Source organism: Penaeus monodon, chromosome 5 (genome assembly GCF_015228065.2).
Source record: "Penaeus monodon isolate SGIC_2016 chromosome 5, NSTDA_Pmon_1, whole genome shotgun sequence".
Taxonomy (NCBI): Eukaryota; Metazoa; Arthropoda; class Malacostraca; order Decapoda; family Penaeidae; genus Penaeus; species Penaeus monodon.
Genome location: NC_051390.1, coordinates 9,580,534 through 9,598,033, shown reverse-complemented (window position 1 = coordinate 9,598,033; position 17,500 = coordinate 9,580,534).

Here is a 17,500-nt window from a genome sequence, read left to right as displayed (position 1 = left end):
ATCATGCGTATCTTGTCCGACGACATTACCCCTCCCCTTTGAGGAGGCTGCGTCCCTGCACCTGAGGGTGGAGATGGAGGGCCCAGGATAGGGAGGAGTATCCATGGCGCCTGGAGCAGCGCGTCTGGGCAGTTTGCGGAAGCATCTCGCGAGTCGCCATAACGGCCAAACCACTCCCAGCACACAGCTCAATTGAAGAGAGGACAAAAGGACTAGTCCTCCCATAACTGGCAATGGGCCATTAGGTGCGTAGTGGATAGGTCGTCCTCTAGGGCTGGATTCGGTGGCGATGTCGATATTCCACGCAGCAGGTCGTGGCTTTCACCTTCACTCGGGGCTTGCACCAAGGATTCTCCAGTTTGGTGTGGGCGGGGCGGTTGCCAGAAAACTGCGGACTGCATCGGGAATGAGTAGAGTTGAGGACGGCTGTATTGGTAGGTAACAGCAGCCCCCTGGGGTCGTCGTAATCCTGGGCAGGAACAACAAAGGTATCACCCTGGGCGGAGCAGGACTCCGTAGTAAAGAAACCAGAAACCAGTCGTTGAGTCGGGGTTCGGGGTTCCATGTTGACCAGGGCAAGCGACAGACAATTGGAAAGGCTCGGGAGTTACGTATAAAAATGAACCTTCAACAGGAATTAACTGCGGCAAAAGTGCGATCAATACAGAGTCACAATTAGACACAGGGTCCTTGTCCAGAAATCGGGAAGATAGACAGAACGAGCTTTGATGAAGGAAAAAATAGGACCATGTCTGTACATACTATAAGTGGTTGTGTTTTACACAGTTCAACATTCAAGGTCAGCATTTAATTTTTGTAATAATCTCTAGTGTGGCTAATGGCAACTAAAGCTTAAACATTAGAAAGGAGAGAGAAAAATCCCTCTCCAGTGGAATGGGAATTGGAGTGGTTTTAGCAAGTCAAATAGCATCTCTGGGTCACCTGCAATGAATCTGAAATATAGAGGCTAACACCATCCCTCAACTGATCTAGGAATCACCTTATCACATCGTAAACCACAAGACAGGTAGTGGTGGTTTAATGGAAAAAGGGTTCTTGCCACGGTGAATAAATATTCTGTAAGAATGCAAGCAATTATCACGTGGGAGTAATATGGGTCAAGGAGCCCTTTAATGAAGCAAGAGTGCTCTCTTCAAATTGGAAACCATGAGTTGACATAGACACAAATGCTGTGGGACCAAGACGTAAAATGCACTGTTGCAACTGACTGTCTGAGACTAAATTATCTAGCTGAATATCTTTCAAAAGATTTTTGTAGATTTAAATGCAGCTTCGCAATTACTTATCTGCCTCATGTATAATGGAGATTATCTGTGAGTGGGAATCTAATTATCTGATTATGGACATTCACTACTTTCAGGGGGGGCCGTTCTATATAACCTTGCGGAGTTTTCTCAATCTGTGAGTGAATACGACCATACGATGCTGGGTTAAGAGCCATATCTGTAAATGGGAATTTTATATCTCAAGGGGTTTGTCATTCCCTCGGAACTCAGGACTCGGGATGAGGATCTTAGGAGTAAGGATGGGATGGAATAGTTGGTGCAGGTTGTGATAGGATTAGGAGCGGAAGCACCAGGACGTGCCTCACCGGAGTTTTCACCTGCAGAAACTTGTGTAGTTCTTTCATTCACGCAAGCTCTGCACTCTCCATACCCATATCTATCTTTCTCTTCATCTACATTCTCTTAAAGCTAGCGTCAGCTTCCTCATCAATGTCACGCCTTCTAAGTCCTCTAAGAAGCCATTCTCCCATGGTACATTATCTGTTGCATTAGAATATAACGATTTCATCTGGCAGTGGGTATGGGCGTCCCACATATGGGTTTTCATAATAGAATTTCACTCCTCTGCAACAACTTTAAACGTCGGTCCAGTGCAAGCAGTTAAAACCTTTACCAGTGCCCAAATTCTTATCTTCAAAATAACAGGATTAATATCTTTAGCATCCTCGGTAGGGACCTACATACAGGAGCAAACTTCTGATTCTCCCGACTTTTTTACATTCTTTCTGTACAACCCTGTCACCCACAGTAAAGGGTCTTGTTCAACTTCCTTGGTCCTGGTGCCAGGGGAGGGACATTGCAACCTCCCGTGAACAACTCAAATACCATGCTGCAGTTGCTAACAACTTCTGTCCTATAGTCATCAATATTATAGTAAGCACCTTCTGGTCTACAAAACTTAATAAAGGCAGACATGGGTTCTATCAGGAATGTAAGGAAAAATGGGTATCGCCAATAATGCGATGGTATGCCGTGTTATAGTTCCAATAAGGCTAGGGGTAACATCCACCCAACATGATGCAACGATCATCTAACTGGTAACGTAATTCTTATCATGATCCATTAATCTCTCTGCATACCATTTGCAGTCGGGTGATATGGTTACTGTACTAATGGCTTTAATTCCTAATATGTTGAACTCCTGGAAAAACTTCAGCTAAGATTCACACTCCATTATCACTCACAAACAGAATTCAGGGGTCCAAATTAGTATAAACTTTCTAACTATTGCTTCAGCACTTCCTAGCACTTTTAGTCTTCAATGGAGTTGCAATGGCCGTACCTTGTAAAACTATCGATTACGGTAAGAATGTATCTATGCCCGTGATCACTACAGGTAAAGTACCAATTAGATCAAGTTGCACTCTCTGGAACGGACCGAGTTACCTCAGGATACTTTAAAATTGTGCCTTGCACTCGTGCCGGTTTTGAATTTCAAACAACCTTACTGATTCAGAAACTTTCAACTCTCTCACCATGGATGGCCATATGCCATTCTCCGAAGGCGAGCTAAAGTTGCATTCTTTCCACCTCGTGTCGCAATCGGAATGACTGGTTTAGCTTAATCACCTTGTTGACAATGCGGAAGGAATGAATATTTGTCTAATCTTATTCGCATATTATCCTGAAAAGCCTTAGAGAAGACATCTTCTCCTAATCAAACTGCCCAACTGGAACATGGGATTTTGGTATACCTCGAATTATCCTCTCAAGTATCCTTTAACTTCCCCATTTTAACAATCTTGTTCTGATCTACAGAAGCTACGTAAGTTCCATTCTAGACTTCTATTCTCTGGTCCATCCTCTAAAGTAACATCTCCAATAACTTCTTCGTCCAGTCTAATACAGATACGCATCTGCGCAACATTATCGTTTGCCTGTGATGTAGTCAACTTCAATAATCTATCAGTCTAACTGCCAATCGCCATCGAGCTACTCGTGTATTGTTGAGTTAGTACTAAAGATATCCTTTAGGGGTATGATCGTTCAAAAATCCTTCTGTGCCCCAACAGCAGGGGTCTGTTACTTTAAGACATACACTATTGCGAGGGCTTTCTCGTTCAAGGGTGCTATAATTTTCTTTCTGCCTTATTTAAATTCGTGAGGAGAAAAGACAAGGTCCTTCAACCCTCACCTTGGTCATCCTCCTGTTGCAACACTCCACAATAGGCGTAAGCTAGCATCAGTGGTAAGGGAAAGGGTTCGAGAAAAATCAGAAGAGATTAACACAACTTCCCTAGAAATTACATGCTTTTAATCTTCACAAAGCTCATCTCGGCTTCATTATTCCAAATCAAATTATTGAGAGGGTTGGTTTTTTCTCTTCCCCATCTGGTTAGCTCATACCGGGGCGAGCCATCTTGCTGAATTTCTCCAAAATTTTACGGTATAATTTGCAAGTCCCAAGAAAGACCTGTAGTTTCTCTCAAAGTCTTCGGCCTAGGAAATCCCTAATTGCACTTAATCTTTTGAGGCTGTGCCTTAATTCCTTCCTGGCTGACCACATGTCCCAGAAAATCCCCACTTCCTTTTGAAAAAACGCACTATTTGTCTAGTTTAAGAGAAAGTTTAGCTTTACTCAAGCGACGTACTACCCTGTTAAGTTTGCTAGATGGCTATCCAATCAGACCTGTAACCAAGATATCCTCAAGGTAACACCATCCTACCTTGACCTATAACCCCAGCAAGTACTGAATTGATAATCCCGTTGGAAACTAGCAGGAGCATCCTTTAAACCAAAAGGTAGTGTCAAATACTCATAACGACCCTCAGAGAGTGAAGGCAGTTGTCTTTCACCAGGATGCTTCAGTTTATGGAATCCTGGTGATAACCTTCACGGAGATCTAAAGATGTAAAATTTACTTTTTTCCCATTTGCGCAAGAACTAAGTCAATTTTGGTCAGGGATTGTATCCATTTCGTATTTGGTTTCATTTAATCGCCTAAGATCAAGACAAAGTCGTATGGATCCAATCTTTCTTTACTACGGAACTAAAGGATGGTTATAGGGAGAACTTACTGGTTCTTGGACTCCTCTTTTTACAAGATCTACAATTTTCTCACGGATCTGTTCATGGTATTTCATGGGTATGGTGTAGGGCCTGTGTATACCGGCTTGACCTTCTGTAATAATTTCATGAAAGAAGTGTGGAAATAGTAAGTGGTTCATCTCTAAAGAGAAAACATTTTGGATATTTATATATTAAAGCCCTTATAGCTTCATATTCCTTACTACCCCCTATGAAGTTTTTTTCCACTTTCTTTAAAAGTTTACTAATTCTGGTTGGTACCGTCATCCAACCTTCCTCTTTTAAACGAACCTATCGTATTTCCATCTCTTCTGTGAATGGTTGGGTCATCAAAGGTCTGAGGTACCTACCTTTCTCTTTCTGATAACTCCTACAGGGGTCTTTCTGAATATTCACATATGGGAGTACTTACCGCCTTTGTCCAAAACCGCACATGTACAATTCCCGAGAAAAATATAGATGCATCTGCATCTGCATTATCTTCAGAGGGCTCAATAGATACGATTTCCACCTTGAAACTTCCTGTCTCTAAGTATTGCTGCTTGGTGCATCAGAATTAAGCTACATCAAAGGTCTCTGAAAATACCACTCATATGCATTTATATTCTTCCTTTTTCCCTGTCTTAGTTGACGTACAGCTACAATATTCTGTCTTTGTTATTTTGGGTCTGATGTTTGGGAGACTCCTTTTCCCGTATGGACGATCTATCCCATATAATTATTCTACTTTTTTATTACAGCCTGGAGCGAGGGGACTCTCGTTAGGTTCATTTTTCTATGGGGATTTCTTACCATCCATGGTTAACTGTCCAGGGGCTAGATGTAAATGTTTTTTTGTGAGCCTGAGCAAATCACACCCCGTAATTCATCTATTCCCCTCAAATACATTTGTAACTATAAATGTAACATCACTAGTAAAACTGCCAAGTGATTGTCAAGTTAATCTCACCCCATTACGGGTAAGGTTACCTCCCCCCTCTTGTATTTGACACATCAGAAGTTTGATTTCCAGCCTAGCCCCATTTTTATTAATGTTTTCTCGTGACATGACTGATACTCTGCTTCCGCGTATCTAATCCTAACATGGATACTCAAGAACTGTTTCCTTGTTTCAAGTTGCAAACAAGATGAATCACCCCTACAGGGTTTACATCTCCCAACACGTCAATATCCCTCGTTTCCTGTAACTTTACCTTCTCTCGCTTGGGTTTTGTAGTATCACCTTGGGACTAACTACGAGTGGCCCGTAATATGAACTAGTCCCTTCCACACTAAACAAGTCACCTCTTCGGGCCCTGAGGCCTATAAGTATTACTGCTCCTCACACGATTTTACTGCAGAGTATTTTGATCCAGTAGCCTACGGGAAAGTTCTTTCCTCTTACCCCCTTTTGCACTGTCCTAGTGTTTTCGGGATTTCTAAATCAATTTTTAGGCTCATGCGTTAGGTACTCGCATCCCACAGAAAAAACAACTCCCTGCTTCACGACCATTCGAGACTATTTTTCTTTTTCATTATTCCATTTTTCTCGTCGGTCCCATCACCCCCAGTCCCTACTTTCTGTACATTGGCCTTTTGACTGTGGTGAGGGTTTGTTTTTTCTGGAGCTTCCCCTTTCTCCTTTAGATTCTCCGGCAACAAATGCGACGCGGGAGGGTATTTTTTCCCGCTCACAGTATCGCCTGAGCAGTCAAGTGAGATTCAGGGTGATGCTCAGCAAATGTAAGGCCTTCTTTAGTAGTTTTATGTGGTCTTGTTTTATCCTGACAGTAACTTCCTTACTAAACCTCTGTGCATTGCCCTTCAAATGATTTCCTACATCAGCTAAAGTATAAGTTGCTCGGTTGGTTCTAATTGATCGTTGGTCTCCGTATGTAAGGAGAACGTATCAGAAAGGAACCCTAGGGTTTCTCCTTGCTTACGCCGTGCACTTTGTATCTGATCTGCAACATCATCGGCTGAAATAATCTTAGGAACATTCCCTTCAATATTACTCTTAAATTTATTAATAGTCATCTCCTGAAAGGTTATGAGCTAACGTCCAGCATTCGCTGCTTCCCCAAACAATATTTCCTGATAGTGCAATTCTGCCTCATCATCCAATTTTTATTACTTGTAGCCCTGTCAATTGCAATGAACAGAACTCAATCCATGTCCGCCGCACTAAGGCCAGTATAGTAGATGGATGACTGTACACTCCCATCTACCCGCAACTCCTATACTTATACTGACTTTGTTGTGGTTTAATCTCAGATGAGGACAGCTGTTGAGTGCCAAATTTGATTTAGACTATCTAGTGACTTTCCGTCCCACTATGTCACTCACACCGTTTTTTATCATTCACTTCTACTCACGGCTCACGTTTCCCGCTAAGGATACCCCGCTGTTTCCTCGTGTGCCATTGCGCTCCAGTAGAATGGGATAAGGTGAGAGGGGAAGGTGTATGTGTTCGTGAGTCTGCGAAACAGATGGGTAGTGCAAATCTCAAGGTCGCAGGCCGGGAAAGAATATTAATCTAGTATTCCCCAACTGACATTAGTTATTCGATCCCTTACGCTGCCACCAAATGTTTTTGCCTCTTTCATCAACATAATATATTATCTCCACCATATCTGATATATCTATAGTTCATACTAGTCACCTATTTCTCTCACAGTCTTACCTCTTTCAACTGTATTATTTTGTTAGGACACATTCAAAGGAAAATTCACACACTTATTAGAGAAGTTCAAACTAATTTTATTAAATGTAAAGTATTATCTAGATACATGTAAAAGCACTACATAAATTTTATAGTCAATAATATAACATCTGAGTTCATTTATAATTCAATACAATATTTACCATAATTAAATATTCATCCTTTAACTTTAACAAATAACTTTCCACGTTTACTCTAATTGTTAACATACAACTACACTATATAGTTTAAGCAAGCTTTTTAATTAACCAATGTCAGCCTTAAAATATATGTAAGCATTTAATAAAAGAATCCTTTCTTCACGTACCATGATTGAAATCATAAAAATAATTATATAAGCAATTTAATACAAATTAGTGAAATTATATTATGCAAGATTAATTACTTATACCAAGTAATTTAAAATACTAAGTTAATGTCTTTACACAATTAACTAACTTAAATCGAGATTATCTCCATCAAAGTACGTGAGTACTTCTGAAAATGGACATAAAATGTCTTGTGCTTAATCAAGGCAATCATAATACTGATTATATTGCTAAGCCGCAATTAACTCAAGCAAACTTATTCTATGGGGGGAAATACTAATGATTACATACACAACACAAACTTTATCTTACGCTCTACCGAAATTACAATGCATCATCACTGTTACTCACACTTCGTAGAGCTGGATCTCGTAAAAGTACATCATTAATTCCTTACTCTCTATGCTAACTCAGTATATCAGTACACTTAGAATTACAAATCTATATGTCTTCATTATAGCATTCTTCAAACCTTGACAATCAATCTATAATCATTCATTATATGATTATTACTTCTAAATGACCTTAGTCCGATACAATTCTTGGTCCTTTATATAGTCATACATGCAATCAAGAAATACTTATAAACGACTTAATACACTTGTCCATAGCAAATTCCGTCCACCATTTCCCCCTGTAAAACAGAAACACTGAACTGCTTCAATAATAGGGCTTACCCAAAATGCCACAAAGTGACATGGCTGCAAGGTGCTACCAGGGATGACTTTCAAGACCAACTCCAAACTCCTACTCCTCCGTTGGTCCCTGTCTCGACCCGTCTTTTATCCCCGCTATGGGGGCCCTTCCTGTCACGCCGCTTACGTTATCATGAATGTAATTATAATTTTCTCTCACTTATTTCGAAAACTATCTTGCTCAAGGACTTTCCTATTCCCAGCAAATTTTCAACACTGTATTTATCACTTTAAAACTTTGTTCTATCATGCCTTCCGTGTTATTTTCTTGATACCGACTTTCATATTGTGATATATCTAGTGATCGTCCTCCAACGAGTTGTTTTTCGTATTCGTGGCTTCTAGAAGCTTCTGTTAGTCTGTGCTCAGTTTGACGCATGGGTCTCTCCTGTTACCATCTTTTTCATCTGACCATTTTTTCTGGATTTCGCCCTCATCTTCGCCGTATTGTTCTATTTTCTGATGTTGCGACGGGATGGTGCGTCCGCTCTGCCTCGTGGTTGTTTCGCGATAATGCGTAGCTGTCCACGACAGCAGAGTGATGTCGGTGTCTGGATCTTGCCATCTTTTCCGCCGTAGTACGAGCTACATTTGTCAGATCATGATGATAATTTCTACGATGGTTTTGTGAGGTGTGAAGTGCAGGCATCGCAGTTCTTCCTCCTTGCGTGGCGCTGTTGTGAGTTGATTATATCTATTGACAAATCATCATGGAATAACTACCCATAAACATATACATTTACAAAAACCACAAATCCACACGTTAACAAGTTCATGCCCGATATCCTTCCTTGCAGCTTCCCCCATCCTATGTTTCCTTTCGTACCCACCACTGCCCCGCGGCCTACTTTTTCTTCCATTTCTCCTTTTCTTCTCTGTCCACCTTCCACACTTCCCTCTCCACTCGCCTCACCCACTCCTCTTTCCCTCTCCCCTCACCCCTTCCCCTTAATATCCCCTACCCTTTCGTTTCTCCTCTCTCCTCACCCTCTCCCCTCTGCATTCCCCTACCCCATCCCCTATCCCCTACCCCTTACTCTCTCCTTTCTCCTCACCCCCCCACTTTCCCTTGCAATACAGCCCCCTCTCCATGTCCACAATATGATGATTTTGTAGCAAGATGTTTACGCTGGTGCCGGCGCTATCTGCAATTTTGGCGCTGAAGGGCCGTGAGGGAACAGAGGAAGTGGGTGTTGGGGGGGAAAGGAAACACAATGAGGAAAAAGGCCGAGAGAAGTGGGGGGGGGGGGGAATAATAAATAATAAATGCATATCGATATAATTATCTGCACAAGCGCCGAGGCCAAGATTGCGAGCACGTACATGAACACACACGCACACGAACACAAGCACAAGCACACACACCACACACACACACACACACACACACACCACACCACACACACACACACCACACACACACACACACACACACACACACACACACCCATCCACACACACACACACACACAAACCAGCCCCACACAACCCCTCCCCCCCCACGTCGCACATTTACGACACGATTTCCGCGAGGGGAGCGGGACGACGCCCCAAGAACCACCACGTACTGAGAGGCCGGGAACGACACCCACAGCCTGTCGTCCCAGCGCCCGCCCCAATGTCTCGTAGAATTTATATCAAGGAATAATCTAAATTGCGCGGATGGAGGAGGGGAGAGGGAGGGAGAGGGAGGGGGGGTGGAGGGAAAAGATAGAGGAGGGAAGGGGAGGGAGAGGTAAAGGGGGAAAGGAGGGAGAGGTAAAGGGGGGAAGAGGGAGAGGTAAAGGAGGGAAGGGGGAGAGGTAGAGGGGGGAGGGAGAGATTGTGGTGGGAAGGAGGGAGAGGTAAGGGGGGGAAGGAGGGAGAGGTAGAAGGGGGAGAGGCAGAGGAGGAAGGAGGGGAGAGGTAGAGGAGGAGGAGGGAGAGGTGAGGGGGGGAAGGAGGGAGAAGTAGAGGGAGGAAGGAGGGATTGAGGAAAAAGGATAGACATACAGACAGATAGAGAGATAGACAGACAGACAGACAGATATAGAAAAAAAGAGTCATTTTAAACAGCGGGAATAATAATAAAAAAAAAAGGAAAAAAAAAAAAATAAGACAACGAAAACTCATAATCGAACCCTGCGCGGCGAAGGAGGTCGTATTCCCGTTTTCTTTACGATTTCCAACGCGTTTTCTGTGCCATTTCACGGAGCAAACTTCCCAACACAGCCGTGGAAATGAGAGAAAAAATACGCACTTCTTTGCTCCTTATGGATTTCCGGTCTCATGTTTACAGTTCTTATAACTCTCATGTCCAATTCTACGCTCGTGAAATAAACATGCGATAAGTAAGAAAACGTTAAAAAACACGGAAAACAAGAGTCTATTCGTTACATTCCCACGATGGCGGCTTCGAGTCCCGCCGACGGATCAAGCTGTTCGCGTAATCCAGGCTCTCCCGATGTATTTTTAATCAGCAATTCTAAACGCTGCGTTTGCTCGTCAAATACAAGGCAGGGCAATTTTGTTTTCGGAGAGAAATTCATGCGCGATTACTCTCGCCCGAATTATATTCTCATCCTTGCAAATGAAATGCGGTTTGGGGGAGTGTTGGTATGATTTTTTTCTTTTTTTTTTTTCTTTCCCTCTTTCTTTCTTTCTCTCCCACTCTCATTTCCTGCCCCATTTCATCTCTCTCTCTCTCCTCTCTCTCTCCTCTCACTCTCTCTCTCTCTATCTCTCTCTCTCTCTCTCTCTCTCTCTCTCTCTCTCTCTTCCCTCTCTCTTTCCCTTTCCCTCTCTCTCTTTCCCTTTCCCTCTCTCTCCTTCCCTCTCCCTCTCCCTCTTTTCCTCTCCCTCTTTCCCTCTCCCTCTCCCTCTTTCCCTCTCCCTCTCCCTCTCTTATGATGCCTCTCCTTCTTCCTCTTTCCCTCTCACTCTCCCTCTTTCCTTCTTCCTCTCCCTCTCCCTCTCCCTCTCTTATGATGATGACAATGAAGAAGAAGAAGAGGAAGAAAAGAGAAGAAGAAGAAGAAAAGAGAAGAAGAAGAAATAGAAGTAAAAGAAAAGGAAGAAAAAAGAAAGAGAAAAGGCAGAAATAAGGAAACAAATTACAAATCGGCCATAACCCACATGATTTTTCTTCTGCTTCTTTCTTCCCTTCCTGTCTTCACCTTTAGGACGCACCTCGCCGTCCGCACCAACGAACCCGTATTTTAAAATCTGTATAACGATATAGTAAAGCCCTTCCCGCCTGCAACCCTCCTCCTCCCCCCCCCAAAAAAAAAAGATAAAAAAAACGGCCTAATAATATTTGCATACACAAACATGCCTTTCGTTCTGCACACGCGCCATCTGTCTCTAATCTTTATCTTTTTTTCGATTCTTTTCTTCATTCTTTGTTTTTGTCGACCTCACCTTCTCTCTACACCTTCCCTCTGACTCCCTCTGCTCTCTATCTATTTATCTCTCTCTCTCTCTCACTCTCTCTCTCTCTCTCTCTCTCTATCTATCCTATCTTATCTATCTATCTATCTATCTATCTACTATCTATCTATCTATCAATCAATCAATCATCAATCAATCATCAATCAATCAATCATCTCTCTCTCTCTCTCTCTCTCTCTCCTCTCTCTCTCTCTCTCCTCTCTCTCTCTCTCTCTCTCTCTCCCCTCCTCTCTCTCTCTCTCTCTCCTCTCTCTCTCTCTCTCTCTCTCTCTCTCTCTCTATATATATATATATATTATATATAATATATATATATCCCTCCCTCCCTGCTCTCCCTCCCTCCCTCCCTTCTCCCCCCCCCCTCCCTCTTGTCTCTCCCCTCCCCCCCCCCTTTTCTGTCTCCCCCTCCCTCCCCCCTCTGTCTCTCCCTCTCTGCCCCTCTCTCTCCTTCCCTTTTCTGTCTCTCTCTCCCCCCCCCCCCTCTCTTCTCTCAAATCCCTCCCTCTGTCCTCTCCCCCTCCCCTCCCTCTTCTCCCCTCTCCCCCTCCCTCCCTCTCTGTCCCCTCTCCTCCCTCCCTCTCTGCCCTCCCCCTCTCCCTCCCCCCCTTTTGCCCTCTCCCCCCCCTTTTCCCTTCTCTAATCTCTCTCCCTCCCCTTTTCTCTCTTTTTTCTCTCTCTCTTCTCTCCTCCCTCCTCCCCCCCCCCCTCTCTCTCTTCTCTCTCCCCCTTCTCTCTCTCTCTCTCTCTCTCTCTCTTCTATCTATCTATCTTCTCTCTCCTCCCCTCTCTATCTCTCTCCCCTCCCCTTCCCCTCTATCTTTTCCCCCTCCCCCCCCTCTCTCCCTCCCCCCCTCTTTCCCCCTTTCTCTCTCTCTCCTCTCCTTTTCCCCTCACTCTTTTTTTTTCCCCCCCCCTCCCTCCCCCTCCCCCCCCCCTCTCTCCCCCCCCTGTCCCCTCCCCACCCCCTCCCCCTTCCTGTCTAAACTCCCCCTTTCCCTCTTCCCTCTCTCTCCCCTGAAACGAAGGGTTTTAAAAAAAAAAAGCAAATAGGGATCAAGCCTTTTCCCCAATGCCAGGTCTTTAACCCTTCGCTCTTTTCCCCTCTATTATAAATAAACTTTTTAGCAAAACTTTTTTCCCTCCGGGGGCCCTGTTTTTCCTTTCCCCTCGGGGGAAAGGGGAGAAAAAAAATCCACCTATCACCATTTTTTTTGGCGGCTCACCTTTTTTCGTTGGGAAACCGTCCCCAACAAAAAAGGTGATCGAAAACTGCCTTCAAAAATATAAAAATATATGAAAAATTTTTCGCCGAAAGAAAAAAATTGGGGAAATATAAATGATACAGGAATTGCAAATAAAAAAATGGGCCCGGTAAAAATTGCTTTCAATTCAATTTTTGGGAGTTCCGTTCCTTTTCTTTCTCCTCAGAACTCTCTCCATTTTTTCCCCTCCTTTCTCTCCCCCCCTTTTCCCTTCTTTTCTCTTCCCTTCACTCTTTTTTCTTTTGTCCCCTGTCTCTGTTTGTCTGTCCTGCTCGTCTCTGTCTCTGTCTCGCTCTGTCTCTGTCTCTCTCTCCATATATACCCCCAAAACCCACAAATATATTAATATATATATTATTAATATTTATATATATAAATTTATATTAATATAATATATATAAAATACATTTTATACATGCATATAAATACACCCACCAAAACACAAAAACACACACAATTAAAATATTTATATTATAAAATATATAATATTATATATTATATTTTATTATAAAAAATTTTATATTATATAATGAAATTTAAAATAAAATTTTTTGTGTTGTAGGGTGTATGTTTTTTAAAAGTGTAAATATATACATCCCTACATATATGTGGGGCGTCCCGTGTGTTTTTATTTTATATATATATTTTATATATAATAATTTTTAAATATATATAAAATTATTTTAATATATAGTATGTATTTGTGTGTGTGTGTGTGTGGGTGTGTGTGTTTGTTTGTGTGTGTGTGGGGTGTGTGTGTTTTATTGTGTGGGGCGTGTGGTCGTGTGTGTGGCGTTGTGTGTGTTGGTTTTGGTGTGTGTTGTGTGTGTGTGGGGTTGTGTGTGTGTGGTTTGTGTGTGTGTGGGGTGTGTGTGTGTGTGTGTTTGTGTGTCTTGCGTGCGGGCGGGCGTGCGGGCGTGCGTGCGTGCGGGCGTGCGTGCGTGCGTGCTTGCTTTGCGGGGGCGTGCTTTGGGGTGCGTGTGGCTTCTGCGTGGGGGGCGGGGGTTTTTCCAGGTGTGGGCGCGGGGCGTGCGGGGTGCGCATTTGAGTAAACTGAGAATTTAAAACAACTATTCCCTGAAAAGGACCCTTGGGGCAGTCCCCCCCATTTATAAGGACCCGTCAATTACATAAATATAAATTTGGGTTAGTTCGCCAAACACCCGCATGGGTGATGGACGAAAAATGATGTTTTTGGTACAAATATCCCATTAACAATAATAACATAGCCCCGAAACAATAATGAAAAGCGTAATTTCCCAACCCCAATTTTTTCATGATACAAGGTTTCATCCGTTTTTCTAATCGAATCTTATTAGGATTCCGGGGACTAAAACATCCGCGGCTTCACCCCCTTTTCCCCGCGAGAAAAAACACCCCATTTCTTTCCCTCCCCGGTTTTCGTCTCAAAGCGGGTTTATTTCCAGAGCTCGCGTTTTCCCGTGTCTGAAAGCTCAACCCCCCCGTGAAATTCGAGATCATGGGGGGATTTTAATGTCTGTCGTTCGCGGAGCTTCGGGCGAGGGGGGAATTCGCGGTCTTTTTTTCTTCCCCCGAACTGAACTTAAAAATCTTGTCATTACTAATTTCATGGTGCAGTATATGAACTTAGGGCACGCGCGCATGCAAACACCCCACACCCACACCCCCCCACACCCCTCCCCCCACCCCCCACCCACCCCCCCCCACCACCCACCCCCAACCCCCCACCCCCCCAAAAAACCAAACACAACCCCACACAAACAAACAACAACCCCCCCCCCAAAACAATCCCCAAACCCCTTTCCCCCCCAAAATTACCCCCTTTTTTCCCCTAAAATAATGATTTGGGAAAATCTGCCAAAAAACATTTAAAAAAAAAAACTAAATCAATTTCCCCAAAGTCCAAATGAAAGCATTAAAAATAATGAGTTTTTAACTTGTTCCAAATCAAAGTGCTCTTTTTTGTGTTTTTTTTTGTGGTGTGGTGTGTGGGTGGTGTGTTTGTGTTTGTGTTTGGTTGTTGTGTGTGTGTGTTTGTGTGTGTGTGTTGTGTGTGTGTGTGTTGTGTGTGTGTGTGTGTGTGTGTGTTGTGTGTGTGTGGTGTTGTTTTTTACATGCATGCTATTCACAAAAAACATATATAAAAATAATGCATATACCTACATGTGCATGTAAAAATCATCATCGAAAATCGATTTTTACAGATTTTAATAAAAAAATAAAATATAAAAACGCAACCATTCCTAAACCACATAAAAAACGCAAACATAAATTTCCAAGATAAAAAAATACCAAAAACCATTCATAATTAAACCCCAATGCAAAACAGCCCCCCCCCCAACACCACCCGACACCCCACATACAAACACACCCCCCCCTCCAAAAACACTAAACCCACAAACACCTCCAACTACATAACACACATAGGGATAAACGTTTAGTTTTCGCCCTTCGTGTCTGCATTTCATTTATAATTTCATATTTAAAATGTTAGAAATAACATTACATCATTTCTAAAAGTTCTATTAAAAACCCAAACACTGTCCCCTTTTCCCCGCTATTAAAATTTTTTCTGATGCAATTTACTATCGTTACTAATTTTAAAAATCTGAGCAAAAAAAAAAAAAAAATACTAATTCTCATACTATAAAAACCAAATTTTGGAAATCAAAAAATAAAAAAAAACAAAAAAATTAAAAAAAAACATCGTCAAAAATACCCCGTAAAAAACACACACAAACAAAACAATATAAAAACAAAAAAAAACAAGACCCCCCCACCCAACCCCAATCAAACAACCATTTATTAACCGTCCAACCAAAACCACACTAACAAAAGACCAGTGACAAATGCGCCCACTCGACTCTGCTCTCCACTTTTTTCTTTTAAATTACCAAAAATTTACGACCCGAAAAAATCAAGGGGCACCAAGCACGGAAACCCCGGGGGGCTATTAAACTTGGAAACGAGAAAGAGAGAGAGAAGAGAAGAGAGAGAGAGAGAGAGGAGGAAGAGGAGAAAGAGAGAGAGAGAGAGGAGGAAGAGGGGAGAGAGAGAGAGAGAGAGAGAGGGAAAAGAGAAAAAGGGAAAGATGAAGAGAGAGAGAAGAGAGAGAGAAGAGAAGGGGGAGAGAGAGAGAGAGAGGAAGAGGGAGAGAGAGAGAGAGAGAGGAGAAGAGGAGAGAGAGGGGAGAGAGAGAGAGAAGAGAGAGAGAAAAGAGAGAGAAAGAGAGAGAGGAGGGGAGAGAGAGAGGGGAGATGGAAAGGGGGGGGGTGGAGGAGAGGAGAAGAGAGAGAAAGAGACACTTGAGGAGGGGTTAGAAATGAGAAACACAGGGATATAAAAAGAGATAAAATAAGACTTGGAACAGGGGAGAAAGGAGGTTAAACAAAAAAACGGAGACAGGAAGAGAGGCCAGGAGAAAACACTCCAGGCGCACCGACAGAAAAAAAACGCGGCCAAACTTGCTTGCAAAAACAATTAATGGAGTTATATGAGGTCCAGAAACTTCAGAACACTTTATTAAGGAAAATGCCAAAACAACATCAAAAAGGGAGACCCATCAACCCCCACCCTCCACCCCCTTCCCCCCCCGTTCCTAATATCCCATCTCCCCACCCACCCCCCCCGCCCCCCTTTACCGCCCCCCCCCCTTCCTTTACCCCCTCTCCCTCTCCCTCCCGCCCATCCCCCCTTCTCCTCCTCCTCTCTCCCTCCCCCACTTCCCCCCCTCCCTCCCCCCCCTCCCCCCCCGCCCCCCCTCCTTCCCCTCCCACCTCCCTCCCCAAGACTTCCCGGATCCCCCCTCCCTCGGATTGTCCTCAAACCTTCAAAGTACCTTCTCTCTCCCCCCCCTTTCCCTCCCCCCCCCCTCAAAAGCCCTCCCCCTCCCCCCCCCCCCCCCCAAACCCCTGATAAAAGATAATAGAGGGCCTGATCACGTGTATTAATTTGCATCAACCACACCCACCCCGAACTCGTGGGGGGGGTGCGGGGGTAGGGGGGGGGAGTTCGAGTGTTTTTTCACAAATACCTCATATAACCCCACGAAAGCAAGGGCTTTTTGGCAAAAAAATAGAATTTTAAATATATATCTGTGAATAGCTCGTTCTACAGAAATTGATGTCTATCATCCATCGAGTTTTGCACGTAGCGCTTGCATTTTTAAAATTTGCATATATCTATATGCATATGATCTATCTCTCAACCTTTAATTCTTATATATACATTAAAAAAATATTAAAAATTTTTGGGGCCTTGCAAAAAAAAAAAAAAAATTAAAAAAAAAAAGGGGGGGGGGGTTAAAAAATTAAGGGGAAAGGTCAGAAACTTTCAAAAAAACCCAAACCCTTTCCCCCCCCCCTTTTGGGAAAACCCCCCCCCCCCCCCCCCAAACCCCCCCCCCCCCCCCCACCCCCCCCCCCCCCCCCCCCCCCCCCCCAAACGCCCCCCCCCCCCAAAAACCCCTTTTTCCCTATCCTTAAAATTTCATCCCACCCCAACCCCGCACCTAACGGGGGGGGGGGGGGTATCTTTCCCCCTCCCCCTTCCCCCGGGAAAACCTTTTCTTATTTTTTTTAAATCTTTTCACTCTCAAAGATTCATCTCCTCGGTTGTCCTACCCTTTCATTTACTTCCTTTCTTTTGCTTTTTCCCCCCTTCAACCTTTTTCCCTTAAAACATAAAAAGAATAAAAAAAATTTTATATTTATTATTTTATAATTTTAAATAATGTAGTTTAGAGTTGAGGTTTATGTATTAAATGAAAGAGGATTAGAGTGTATTTTG